This window comes from Eschrichtius robustus, chromosome 3 (genome assembly GCF_028021215.1).
Source record: "Eschrichtius robustus isolate mEscRob2 chromosome 3, mEscRob2.pri, whole genome shotgun sequence".
NCBI lineage: Eukaryota > Metazoa > Chordata > Mammalia > Artiodactyla > Eschrichtiidae > Eschrichtius > Eschrichtius robustus.
The window spans coordinates 99,593,044-99,606,663 of record NC_090826.1 but is presented as its reverse complement, the minus strand read 5'-3'; the positions used below and the strand labels follow the sequence as shown (position 1 = coordinate 99,606,663).

Here is a 13,620-nt window from a genome sequence, read left to right as displayed (position 1 = left end):
TTTTAATTTCTCCATCGACTCTGAATTAGATCCTTGCTGGGTAGAGTAATCTTGGTTGTCGGTTTTTCCCTCTCATCCCTTTAAATATGTCCTGCCACTCCCTTCTGGCTTGCAGAGTTTCTGCTGAAAGATCAGCTGTTAACCTTATGGGGATTCCCTTGTATGTTATTTGTTGCTTTTCCCTTGCTGCTTTTAATATTTTTTCTTTGTATTTAATTTTTGAGAGTTTGATTAATATGTGTCTTGGCGTGTTTCTCCTTGGGTTTATCCTGCATGGGACTCTCTGTGCTTCCTGGACTTGATTATTTCCTTTCCCATATTAGGGAAGTTTTCAACTATAATCTCTTCAAATATGTTCTCAGTCCCCTTCTTTTTCTCTTCTTTGAGACCCCTATAATTCAAATGTTGGTACGTTTACTGTTGCCCCAGAGGTCTCTGAGACTGTCCTCAATTCATTTCATTCTTTTTTCTTTATTCTGCTCTGCAGTAATTATTTCCACTATTTTATCTTGCAGGTCACTTATCCGTTCTTCTGCCTCAGTTATTCTGCTATTGATTCCTTCTAGAGAATTTTTAATTTCATTTATTGTGTTATTCCTCATTGTTTGTTTGCTCTTTAGTTCTTCTAGGTCCTTGTTAAACGTTTCTTGTATTTTCTCCATTCTGTTTCCAAAATTTTGGGTCATCTTTACTATCATAACTCTGAATTCTTTTTCAGGTAGACTGCCTATTTCCTCTTCATTTGTTTGGTCTGGTGGGTTTTTACCTAGCTCCTTCATTTGCTGCATATTTTTCTGTCTTCTCATTTTGCTTAACTTACTGTGTTTGGGGTCTCCTTTTCACAGGCTGCAGGTTTGCAGTTCCCTGTTGTTTTTGGTGTCTGCTCCCAGTGGGTAAGGTTGGTTCAGTGGGTTGTGTAGGCTTCCTGGTGGAGGGGACTGGTGCCTGTGTTCTGGTGGATTAGGCTGGATCTTTTCTTTCTGGTGAGCAGGGCTGTGTCTGGTGGTGTGTTTTGGGGTGTCTCTGACCTTATTATGATTTTAGGCAGCCTCTCTGCTAATGGGTGGGGTTGTGTTCCTGTCTTGCTATTTGTTTGGCATGGGGTGTCCAGCACTGGAGGTGGCTGGTTGTTGAGTGGAACTGGGTCTTAGCGTTGAGATGGAGATCTCTGAGAGCTCTCGCCGGTTGATATTATGTGGGGCCGGGAGGTCTTTGGTGGTCCAATGTCCTGAACTCGGCTCTCCCACCTCAGAGGTTCAGGCCTGACACCCGGCCAGAGCACCAAGACCCTTCCTCATGTTTAGACTTCCATCACCCATCTGGCAGGGAGCAAGCCTCCTCAAAGCCCATGCAGCCGTCTTCCGGGAGGAAACACCAAACCCAACAGAAGCCTGCAAGACAAAAGCAACTCAGCAAGATCCCCTGACAGCTGAGAGCACGTTTTCTTCCTCTTTTGCTTTGATCTGTTGCTATACGCACTCTGCCCAAGACAACATCAAGTTTCTCAAGCTTTGCTTCCCATCCTATGAAAAGTTGGGCGCAGGGCCACTGTAACCTTCTAATCTTTAAACTCTTTTAAACTTTTTTCCCTCTTCCTTTGACTCATCCTGAGTTCTACCCCATTCTTGATTCTCCGTGACTTTGTCCATAGAAATTCCATTTTCTCCTCAAATCCTACCTATCCCTTGTCTCCATTGTATTTTTTAAAAATATTTATTTATTTAGGCTGCGCCAGGTCTTAGTTGCGGCACATGGGATCTTTTAGTTGCAACATGTGGACTCTTAGTTGTGGCATGCAGACTTCTTGTGGCACGGATGTGGGATCTAGTTCCCCAACCAGGGATCAAACCCAGGGCCCCTGCATTGGGAGCATGGAGTCTTACCCACTGGACCACCAGGGAAGTCCCTCCACTGTATTTTTTGTATTATGTGAATCTTTACACTTGTATCATTTTTGCTTACTTTCTCTCCTCTGTTGTAAGTTTCTAAGGTAGTAGCTGTCTTTGAAGTTCCCATAATGCATAGTTAAATGGAACAGTGTGTCTTGAGCAACTTTTTGGCTAATTACTGTGACCCATGGAATTCTCTCTTCTTGTGGATCCAGTAATATCTGTTACTTTATTTAAATTAGCACCAAACCTTGTCTTCAGTAATTCCCTCTAAGGTGTAGGCCTTTGTCATGCCAATTGCTGGTAACCCCTCTAGAGGTTGATGATTCAGATTTAGGATGCAAATTAGAAATGCACAATTTTACCTCGCTCTGTTGTGATTGCACCTTGCTGATGTTTGTCATTTTTCATACAGAAAACAGTCCCCTAAGGGGAGCAGATTAACAGTTTACTGTATTTTTTTTAGGAAAGTAAAATAGATTGTTGAAATTATTGTAAGTGTATTATAAAGTGATTTTTGTTTTACTGACAGTATATTCTAGAACTTACATCGTCAGCATTTAAAGACTTAAGTTTAACCTATAATCATATTTTGAGGTAACAAAATTTCATTTTTGATACTTTTTTAGTGTCCAGAAATGCCCTTTAAAACAACTTTGCAAATAACTATTTATCTGTGCTTAGTGTAAGTAGTGCTTATGTTAGACAAACAATACTTAATTTATTAGTCTTTTGTGGATTATCAGGTACTTTACAAAAACAACTTTGTTACTTCTTTGAAGTAGTGGGCTCAGATGTAGTAGTAATAATGATGTTCAGACTCAGTGATGGATATTAAACAATTATGTATACAGGAAAGAACTGAAAGGAGATAAATGTAATTGTCTTGAATTTGGGATGAAAAAAAATTTTTTTAATATCTTTATTGGAGTATAATTGCTTTACAATGGTGTGTTAGCTTCTGCTTTATAACAAAGTGAATCAGCTATACATACACATATACCCCCATATCTCCTCCCTCTTGCTTCTCCGTCCCACCCTCCTATCCCACAAAAATATGGACACTTCACGAATTTGTGTGTCATCCTTGCGCCGGGGCCATGCTAATCTTCTCTGTATCATTCCAATTTTAGTATATGTGCTGCCGAAGCAAGCACTGGGATGAAAACTTTAAGAATGATGAGTAAAGCATAGAGGTAAAATTTTAGTCTTTATTCATAAAAACCTATGAGATACTTTTAATAAAACCAACTATAAAACTATTAAAAATTATGAAGCTAATTATAGTGTTAAATATTTCAGTAAGCAGTTCAAGTCATACTTTTTTTTTTTTTTTTTCAAGAAAAGGAAGAACAACTTTCTCTGCTGTCTTCCTCCTTGTGACTACTTATTTTCCCAACTTGGCCTGAAAGAACTAGGTGTGAAGTAGATACCAGCAGTGGTATACTAGCATTTCTATTCAAAAGGAGTAATGTAGATGACCATAACCCTAACTCCGTACCTGTTTATTTATTATTTTAAAGTAGTCAGTACATTTGTGCTTCAAACCCTGGGACAAAATCAGTCATATATTAATAAATAAAAATAGTGTATTTAGGTTTTGGAGAGTCTACTTTGGATTACAGAAAATAATGTTTATAGATTATAGTCTAGATTATAATCTGGAATTCTACTGAACAAAATTATCCTATACAGTGTAAAGGACTTCAAAGGACACAGTCTCTAACTTCCCTTTCTTCACTATTACTTCAGATTTTTATGTCCTTTCTAAAATGTGAAGAAAATTGGTATTTAGAAATCATGCCAAAATAAAAAATTTCAAATAACAAAGACAGGAATTTGGTAATTTGGCAGAATTGTGTTGAGTCCACGTCTAGGTTTTGAATTTTTTTATCCATAATTTTTCTTTTGAATGCTCGTATTTTATTCCCTTTCTTCTTCTCTCTGAATCTTTTTCTTCCTGAAGATACTTGCAGTTTTAAATTTAATTTTGACACTGTGGAATAAAGTTTTTAATACAAGACAGTGTTATTATTAAAACTGATGAAACAGTTCTTGGTGACCAAAAATTGTGACCTTAAAAGGCAAATTGTGGGGCTTCCCTGGTGGCGCAGTGGTTGGGAGTCTGCCTGCCAATGCAGGGGACGCGGGTTCGTGCCCTGGTCTGGGAAGATCCCACGTGCCGCGGAGCAACTGGGCCCGTGAGCCGCAATTGCTGAGCCTGCGCGTCTGGAGCCTGTGCTGCGCAACAAGAGAGGCCGCAGTAGTCAGAGGCCCGCGCACCGCAATGAGGAGTGGCCCCCGCTTGCCGCAGCTGGGGAGGGCCCTCGCACGGAGGCGGGGACCCAACACAGCCATAAATAAATAAAAATAAATTAATTAATTAATTTAAAAAAAAAAAAAGCAAATTGTGGGAGTTCCCTGGTGGTCTAGTGGTTAGGACTCGACACTTTCACTGCTGTGGCCCGGGTTCAATCACTGGTCAGGGAACTGAGATCCCGTAAGCCAAGTGGCATGGCCAAAAATATATAAATAAACAAACAAACAAATAAATAAATAAAAGAAATTGTAAGAAATCATAACTGGCAATTAAGCTCAAAGCTTAATCACATTCAACAAGTATTACATTAGCTGTTCCAACTGAACCTTACTGCATCAAACAGCTCTGGTATAACGGAGTATGTATGTAAATTTAAGTGTAAATATTCTGAGATTAATTAACCTTTAATTTTTTTTTACTCTTAATTCAGAAAAAAATTTGTGAAATTCATGCCATGGAGCATTTCTATTTAACCTCAGAACCCAGATTGTTTCCTTTGAACTGAGTTGTTATAGCTTCTATTAACTCAAATGGAAATTTTAGAAATCTTGGAGATATTTTTATTATCCTACCTTCAGCATACGTAGGTGAAATGCTCTGGGACAGGTAGTCTTCATTTTCAGATGGTGGTATAGTTTTATGGAATTATTTTGCAAATCCTCAGTTTCATATGTACCCTGAATTTAGAATGAGCTCTCCTAAGATGAGACTGGATGCCTCAGGACTTATTTAACTGACTCATTTTATGCAAATCCCCTTCTCCATCATTTTTAAAAAATTTCTTATTGAAGTATAGTTGATTTTCAATATTGTGTTTCAGGTCTATAGCAAAGTGATTCATATACTGTGTGTATGTGTGTGTGTATATATGTATAAATATATATATATATACTTTTTCAGATTCTTTTCCATTATAGGTTATTACAAGATACTGAATATAGTTCCCTATGCTATACAGTAAGTCCTTGTGATTCCAAATGTGATTCTTATAAAAAGCCTGTAGTTGTGGAAGAGAATTAATTTGGTAGCTCTATCTAAAAGGCCCCAGGCAAAGGACATTATGGGATGTGACAGTATTTTCCTGAGCAAAAACAGAAACTAAGCTAGGGACCAAATTCCTGCATCAGAACCAACCAGGACCAACAGAGACCTTTACCAAGGATGAATCATGCTTTGGGAGATGAGGGCCCAGTGGCATTGGGGAAACTTTGAAGTGGCTCTTACATCAATCATATCTCTTCTGCAGGTGAAATTTACTATATGTCCTGTACTCACTCGAGGACTTTCACTTATCCTTGTTTGTCTCCGTCAGTGAATGGGAATGGGCGGAAAATTGTATTTCTAACAATTTCATGGTATAATCTTACCCGTTCTGATGAACAGTCAAAATAAACGGAAATCTCTGAAGGAGATGAATCTGTAATTGCTACCAGGCCATAGAGTAATGGTGCTTTCATGTTCTGATTTGATTCCATCAATTTCTGGGCTTGAGCAGCTACTTAGAAAGTTGTAAATGTGAGGAGGAGATATCTGGGCTATTTGTGCCAAATCACTTTAAAGGACTTGAAACAATCTGATTGTGTCTGAGCTCCCGTAAACAGGACTATCCTAGTGGAACTTGCTGGCCGTGGTCATATCCCAGTCCTGTTTATCTGACCAGGAGACCCTGGGGAAGTTTGGAACAAGGCCAGAGCCTCTTAAGGAACATTGTTGAAGAAGTCTCAGATCCTTCTGGAGGAACAGGAGGAGTCTGAAAAGTTTGCCCAGGCTCCTGCTTTTTGTGGTGGCATTGCCTTGGGGGGTGTGTGTGTATCTGTTTAAATGAGATTACAAAATATGTCTTAGATATTTGTGTTCATGTGTACATATTATTAGGGATAACTAGTTCTGTAGGAGAATTTTTCGTATCTTGTATTTGTTTTTACTTGACAATCTAAAATAGATTAAGTATTTTCTGGATATTGTGGATGACCATTGTTTTGAAAGGAAAGTACTTTGCATTTGTATTTGATTAAAATTAATACAGGTACCAAATAGTATGGATTTAATGATGCAGGCTAGTGAAGAATATGGATGAATACTTAATATTTAAATGATGGGTTTATACAAATGTAGACCAGATGATTTTATGGCATACTCTAAACTATGTAAAAACAAATTCAATATTAGTTTAGAGAAAAAGTATATAATAGGATAAGCATATTCACTATGACAGCACTAATCTGATCACAGCATTAATTTATAATTATAAATTACAATTATATAATTATAAATTAATGTTTGTAGTGCTTTTGTTTAGTATTACTATATCTAATATGTATATATGTAAGTAGCATTACAAATAAAATAATTTTATCAACCCAGCGATCCAGAAGAATTTTTATCTTTCCTCTTTTAAAAATGGTCTGTACATTAAAGTACATGTGTTTTGGAACCAGACTCACTTGAATTTGGATATGGGCTCTACTGTTTAACAACTTTAGGCACATCTTCACCAATTAAATGGGGCTTCATTTAATTTTCCAAATAATATATTTGCCTGGTATCTGCCAGAACCTATTCTAGAAGTATATCATTGAACACAGTAGATATGGTGTCTGCTCACAAGAGCATACACAGTTTAATGGGAGAGCCGGGCAAACAAATTATACTACAATGTAGGTGTTATGATAGAAGTAAGACTGGGGTCCTATGGGTGCACATAGCAGAGATGACAAGCCTGCCCCTGGCAGTTCAGGAAAAATGAGACCTGAAAGACAAATAGCAGTTAGCCAAGTGATGGGAGAGCCAGAACTAGGCACAAGGAACAGAAACGTGCAAAAGGCAGAGGATGAGAGAGGATGGCACTTTGAAGAAGTTCAAGTACTCCATTAAGGCTGGAGCATAGTGTGTGATGGAAATCAGGAAGAGATAAAGTTGAAGAGGCAAACAATGGTGAGATTAGAACAGGTTTTGAATGCTTTGATAAATTATTCAGAGGGTGATATATCTGGAGCCATAGAAGAATTTTAAGAAAAAGAGCAAAATGACCAGGCTTTACTTTCAGAAGATCACTTGGACTGCAGTGTGGAGAATGAAAAGGGGAGACCAAAAGGTGGAAAGTAGGGAAACCAGTTAGGAGGCTATTGCATTAACCCATGAGAGATTGGTGACCTGATCTAAGGTACAGTGGCTGTGAGGGTGGAGAGGAAGATAAATACAGAGCTATTCAGATTGATTAGATATGGGACATGAGGGCAAATGAGAGAAGGATGACCCCCAGATTCTGGACTGGCTAGCTGGAACTATGCAATTGAGTCATCACATAGATGATAAGGAAACCACTGGAACAGATAAGCTCTCAGTTTGCAGTGTTAATTTAGGGCAGCCTGTGTGTAGTACATGTTTAAGGATCCATTTTCCCTTCTGGCTATATTGGCATCTTTTATTTGTTCATCAAATATTTGTTGAGTATCTATTATTACATGCCAAAGGTCTAGAGATATATCACTATAAAAAGTCCCTGTTTTCATGCAGCTTATTTTTTGGTGTGGAGAGACTGACAACAATAAGAGGTAATGTGGTCTAGTAGTTAAAAGCACAAACTTGGGAGCCATTCTGATTACGTTTGAATCCCAGCTCTGCCATGTCCTGAATAAGTTTCTTAACCTTTCTGTTCTCCGTTTGCTCAACTCTAAATTGGGAGTAGTAATAGTACTTACTTCATAGGGTTGTTAGAGCATTAAATTAATAAAGTAAAGTGCTTAATCTAATGCCTGCTGCATAGAAAGCACTATATGAGTATTTGCTGTTATTTTATATATTCTTTTAGATAGGTACCATGGAGAAAAACAAAGCAAGGTAAGGAGTGGGAAGTGGGAGGTTGATCTAGGATTGATCTAGGATGATCCAGAAAAGGCTCCCTGATATGGGAACATTTGAACAAAGATTTAATTGAAGTGATATCTGGGTTAACAAAATTCTAGGCAGTGATAACCGTAAATTCAGAAACCCTGAAGGGCAAGTGTGCTTGACATCCTTAAAGATAGTAAGAAGGCCAGTATAGCAGGAGTGGTATAAGCCAGGAGGGACAAAGGTAGGAGATGAAGTTAGGATAAATTATATAGGCCTTTGTAGCATTTAAAAACTCTGGCTTTCCAGTCTGTCTGTTCTGTGACTGGACCCCAGGCTTCAGAATTAGGCATATGAAATAGATCCAGCCAGTCAAGGCTCACACAGTGATTAGACCTGACCAAACCAAGTATTTACTTAAAGCTAATTATGTTGCCAAAGTGAACATTCTGGGACTTCTGTGGCCTGGAACGAAGCTGGGATTTTATGGAAAGTATGTAGGCTTGGAGTTACTGGCAGTCTTCTTGCCTCAGTGAGTTGAGGACCTACTTGAAAGTGAAATCAACACAGAAGAAAGTAGAACCACAAATAAGGAAATACCCCTGACCAGATCATTTGGTCCTTGTATCAAGCTGTGCCAGAACCACTGCCTTAGATTTCTTGGTTACATGAGCCAAAAACATCTTCTTTTTGGTCAAGTCAGATTGAGTTAAGTTTTTGGTCACTTGCCAACCTGATTAACAAAATAGGCAGAAGAAATGGAGTAACAATCAAACTGAAAAGGAGTGAATGGCCTGCAAGAAAGGAAGACAATCCAGAGAGAAGATAAAAAAGAAAGCACTTGAGAGTGCATTTTCAACAATTTGAACAATGAATGAAGAAATTAATGTCCAGGCAAGGACACAAGAAGCTTGTCATATAAGCCTGGTGAAAGTATCTAGCACAAAATAGATAATTAAAAAATAGTATCTATAATGGTAATAGCTTCCGTTATCTGCCACTAAATTATAAATTCTTTGGGAGCAGGAACCATATTTCAATTTTTATTGCTTTTAGTAAACTGAAGTCACTCAGATATTTGAATTTAGTTTACTTTGTGCTATGCCTTGCATACTTGGGCTAGTAATTGGGAGGTAAGCCTGGGATCAGCAGCAAAGGAAAACTAACCTTAGCTCCCACATTACGCCAGGAATCCTGGCTAAAATCATCCAGGTCCATAGCATTCCTAGCTTCTGGGAGATGCAAATTTTTTTTCTGGAAGAAAGTGCCCTCAGTTTAGGCCTTCAAGTTTCTCAGAGATTAAGATCAACCACCTAAGTTCATAAGCATTACCAAAAGAACAACATGGAAAAATTGAGAAACACATCGTCATTAGGAGATTTCAACATACTTCTCTTCAGTTATTGATAGATGAAGCAGAAAATAGAAAACTAGTAAAGATTTAGAAGATTTGAAAAAACAAAACTTTGATTCAACAAATAAATAATTCAACCCAACAGCTAGAAAATGTATATTCTTTTCAAGCATACATGAAATATTTTCAAAAATTAATGTACCAGCCCATAAATGCCAGTCTTATAAAATATCAAAAAATTGAATTGTACCAACCTTGTCATCTTACCACAGTGTTGTTAAGTATAAGTCAATAAAGTCAAACAAAAGATTTCCTTTGGAGAGTTAAAAACCCCTGAATAGCTCTGGGTCAAAGAAGAAGGCACAATGGAAATTTTTAAAACACTTAGAACAAACAATAGTAAAAATACTGTATATAAAACTACATAGTATGCAGTAAAGGTGATAAATAGAGGGAAATTTGTAGTCTTAAATGCTCATATTAGAAAAAATTTAGGGCTAAAAATTAATCAGCTAAGTAGCCATCTTATGTTTGAAAAGGAATAGAATAAATTCCAAATATGTAGGAATACAAATGATGATAAAAAGTAGTAACGGAAATCAATGAAATAAGGGGAAAGTATCATAAAATATAGATAAAACTGAGAATGTTCTTTTTTATGGGTATGCTATTAACATTTAAATTTTACCATCAATCAAGTATATGCTGGCCATATGTTCAGATTTTTGAAATAAAGATAAATGGACAGCTTTAAGGGTCCAATGTATTAAACACTGAACAATATATTCAACAATTAGAAAACATCTAGGGGGTGATATAACTAAATATACTAGCACAAGTATAGGGCCAAGCCCTGCAATTGGAGGAAAAACCTGTTCAGGACAGAGAGGTTCTTGTGAAAATGTTCTTTGAAGAAAACTTATAAGATAGATAAATTCCTGAGATTAAAGGGGGGGGGGGGGGGAAAGAAGGCACAAATATCAATGATAAAGAGGATATACCTATACCCATAAAGAGATTAAAATATAAAAATTCTATGCCAGTAATTTGAAAACTTTGACAAAATGGAAGAAGCTATAGAAAAATACCCTAAAAAGACAGACTCAAAATGCAATAGAAGGAATGAATAGACCTATAATTGTTAAGAAAATTGAAGGAGATGACATGAAATCTTCCAAAAAGAAAATAAAGTGCCCAAATAGTATTACCAGTAAATTCTACCAAACTTACAAAGACTAGATCATTCTAGTCTTATATAATCTCTCCTGAGAGGAGGAAAAAAGAGAACATCTCCTAACTCACTTTATGACTGAAATCAGAAAAGGACAATATGAGAAAGGAAAATTATATTTCCAAATACTTTATGGACACATTTCAAAAAATCCAAACAAAATATTAACAAATTTAACTTAGAAATGTATTAAAAAGATGTATATTGTGACCAAGTTGGGCATATTCTAGGAATTCAAGGGTGGTTTAACATGTAAAAGATCTATAAATGTTACTCACTACTTGTACAGATGAAAGAAGAAATGCCTTGTGAAGGTATTATGAAAAAAAACAAAAAACAAAACCTGAATTCAATGGTCAATGGATTTAAAATAAATTCTTAATGAACTAAGAATAAAACTTCCTAAATCTGATAATGTATCTGCCAAACTCTGGAGTAAATACTTTTCTTGATGATGAAACACTATATACATTATTTAACTTATTAAGTAAAATGAGGGTTACTTCAGCACAAGCACTGCGATACCATGAAAATCGATCTGAAAACTGAGACAGCTACTAAGTGGCTAATGAGCTGGTAGCATATACAACATGGATACGCTGGCACAGGAATGATGCACGTCCCAGGCAGGAAGGAGTGGGATGGTGTGAGATTTATCATGCTTCTCAACACAGCATGCAATTTAAACTTATAAATTGTTTATTTCTGGAATTTTCCACTTAATATTTTCAGACCACAGTTGACCATGGGTAACTGAAACTGCAGAAAGCAAAACTGCAGATAAAGGGGGACTACTGTATACAAAAATCAATTGTAGTGGTACTTCTGGAATGGTGAAGTAAGGTCCTCTGAAATTCTGCTCTTTCATAAGAGCAATAAGAACATTGGTAAAAAAAAAAAAAAAATCAACTTTTCAAAACTCAAAATTAACCAGAGGCTTGCAATAATCCAAAGAGAATATATTCAAGAAACAACTGAATCTCAGAACAGCAAGATTTGTGGTGGGTTTTTTTTTAATTAATTAATTAACTTATATTTTATTTTTGGCACATTGGGTCTTTGTTGCTGCACACGGGCTTTCTCTAGTTGCGGTGAGCGGGGGCTACTTTTCGTTGCAGAGCATGGGCTCTAGGCACGTGGGCTCAGTAGTTGTGGCTCAAGGACTCTATAGAGTGCAGGCTCAGTAGTTGTGGTGCACGGGCTTAGTTGCCCCATAGCATGTGGGATCTTCCTGGACCAGGGCTCGAACCCGTGTCCCCTGCATTGGCAGGCAGATTCTTAACCACTGCGCCACCAGGAAAGTCTGATTTGTGGTGTTTTAACATGATCTATTCCAGTTCTCATCTCCCCAACTCTAGTAGAATTGAAACAAAAAACCTCACGATCATAGGAGCCATGAAAATCAGCAGTGTAGTAACCACTGGTGGGGGCAGAATGGTTTGGAACCTTCAAAAAAGCCTCATTCTTAGAGAATTATCATTATTCAACATGTCTGGCAGTTTCCTCGAAACCCCCACTCACAGGGCTTGTCTTTCTTTGACCTGATTCAGAGCTTGCTCAGTGCAAACAGCTTTTTCCCCAGGACATTTGTTGAAAACAATCGGGGCAATTATTTGAAATCTCAGCTGCCTGAGTTGGAAAAACAATTGGGGCAAACAAAAAGCTGACCAAACACTTCAAAGCAAAAGCTAGGAAGTGAGATGTCCATAGAGGGCTTTGAAAAGCTCTGACATATTCCCAGGATGCTAGAAGGTCATGCACATGTGCACACTGTGCCCATGCTCAGGAAATACCTGAGAAGGCCTGAATCTCCCTCCTCTGACTGAACTTGAAGCTCTATACAAGCAGGAATTGAAAGCTAAGGCAGAAGTGTAAGCTGCCTGCTGGAAAATTGAAAGCATGCCTGAACATACACATAATACCCTTTGGTGAAGCCTGGGAGATATACTGATTCAAGGCATTTTAAGGAAATTTTTGTCCAATCATTGGCTGATCACTAAGCTAACCAAGCAAGATTTCAATAGCCACATATGACAAAAAATACAAACTTCACAGAATTTATTTAGGAAATTCATTAAACAAACAAAAGGCAATAGGAGTAGTATCAACATGAACAACCAATAGCAATAACAACTAGCCCTGGGGAGGGAGGGAATCTGATTTCCACAGTTGCCACATCGTATTATTATTTTTTTTAATTTATTTTTATTGGAGTATAGTTGCTTTACAATGTTGTGTTAGTTTCTACTGTACAGCAAAGTGAATCAGCTATGCGTATACATATATCCGCTCCTTTTTGGATTTCCTTCCCTTTTAGGTCACCACAGAGCACTGAGTAGAGTTCCCTGAGCTACACAGTAGGTTTTCATGAGTTACCTATTTTATACATAGTTTCAATAGTGTATATATGTCAATCCCAATCTCCCAATTCATCCCACCCCCGCTTCCTCCCTTGGTGTCCATACATTTGTTCTCTACGTCTGTGTCTCTATTTCTGTTTTGCAAATAAGATCATCTATACCATTTTTCTAGATTCCACATATATGTGTTAATATATGACATTTGTTTTTCTCTTCTGACTTACTCTGTATGACAGTCTCTAGGTCCATCCACGTCTCTACAAATGACCCAATTTCGTTCCTTCTTATGGCTGAGTAATATTCCATTGCATATATGTACCACATCTTCTTTATCCATTCCTCTGTTGATGGACATTTAGGTTGCTTCCATGTCCTGGCTATTGTAAATAGTGCTGCAATGAACATTGGGGTGCAGCCACATCATATTATTTTAAATGTCCAGTTTTCAACAACAACAACAAAAACAACAAACTATGTGACACACAAAGAAACTGGAAAGTATGGTCTATACACAGAGAGAAAAGTCATTTAATAGAAACTATCCCCAAGGAAGCCTAGACATTGGACTTACTAGACAAAGGCTTTAATTTAGGTATTATAAATTTTTTCAAAGAATTAAAACCATGTCTAAAGAA

General features: G+C 37.3%; 1 protein-coding gene and 1 non-coding gene across 2 annotated transcripts in view; one reads left to right on the top strand and one right to left on the bottom strand.

Annotated features, from left to right (window-relative positions):
• The window catches only part of LOC137761228 (monocarboxylate transporter 1-like), a 35,999-nt gene that overhangs the window by 4,871 nt on the left and 17,508 nt on the right, over positions 1-13,620 (top strand). The gene's annotated exons all lie outside the window — the stretch shown is intronic.
• Positions 2,940-3,046, bottom strand: LOC137763266 (U6 spliceosomal RNA). The gene has a single exon (XR_011073808.1). It is a non-coding gene; the product is annotated as a U6 spliceosomal RNA (small nuclear RNA).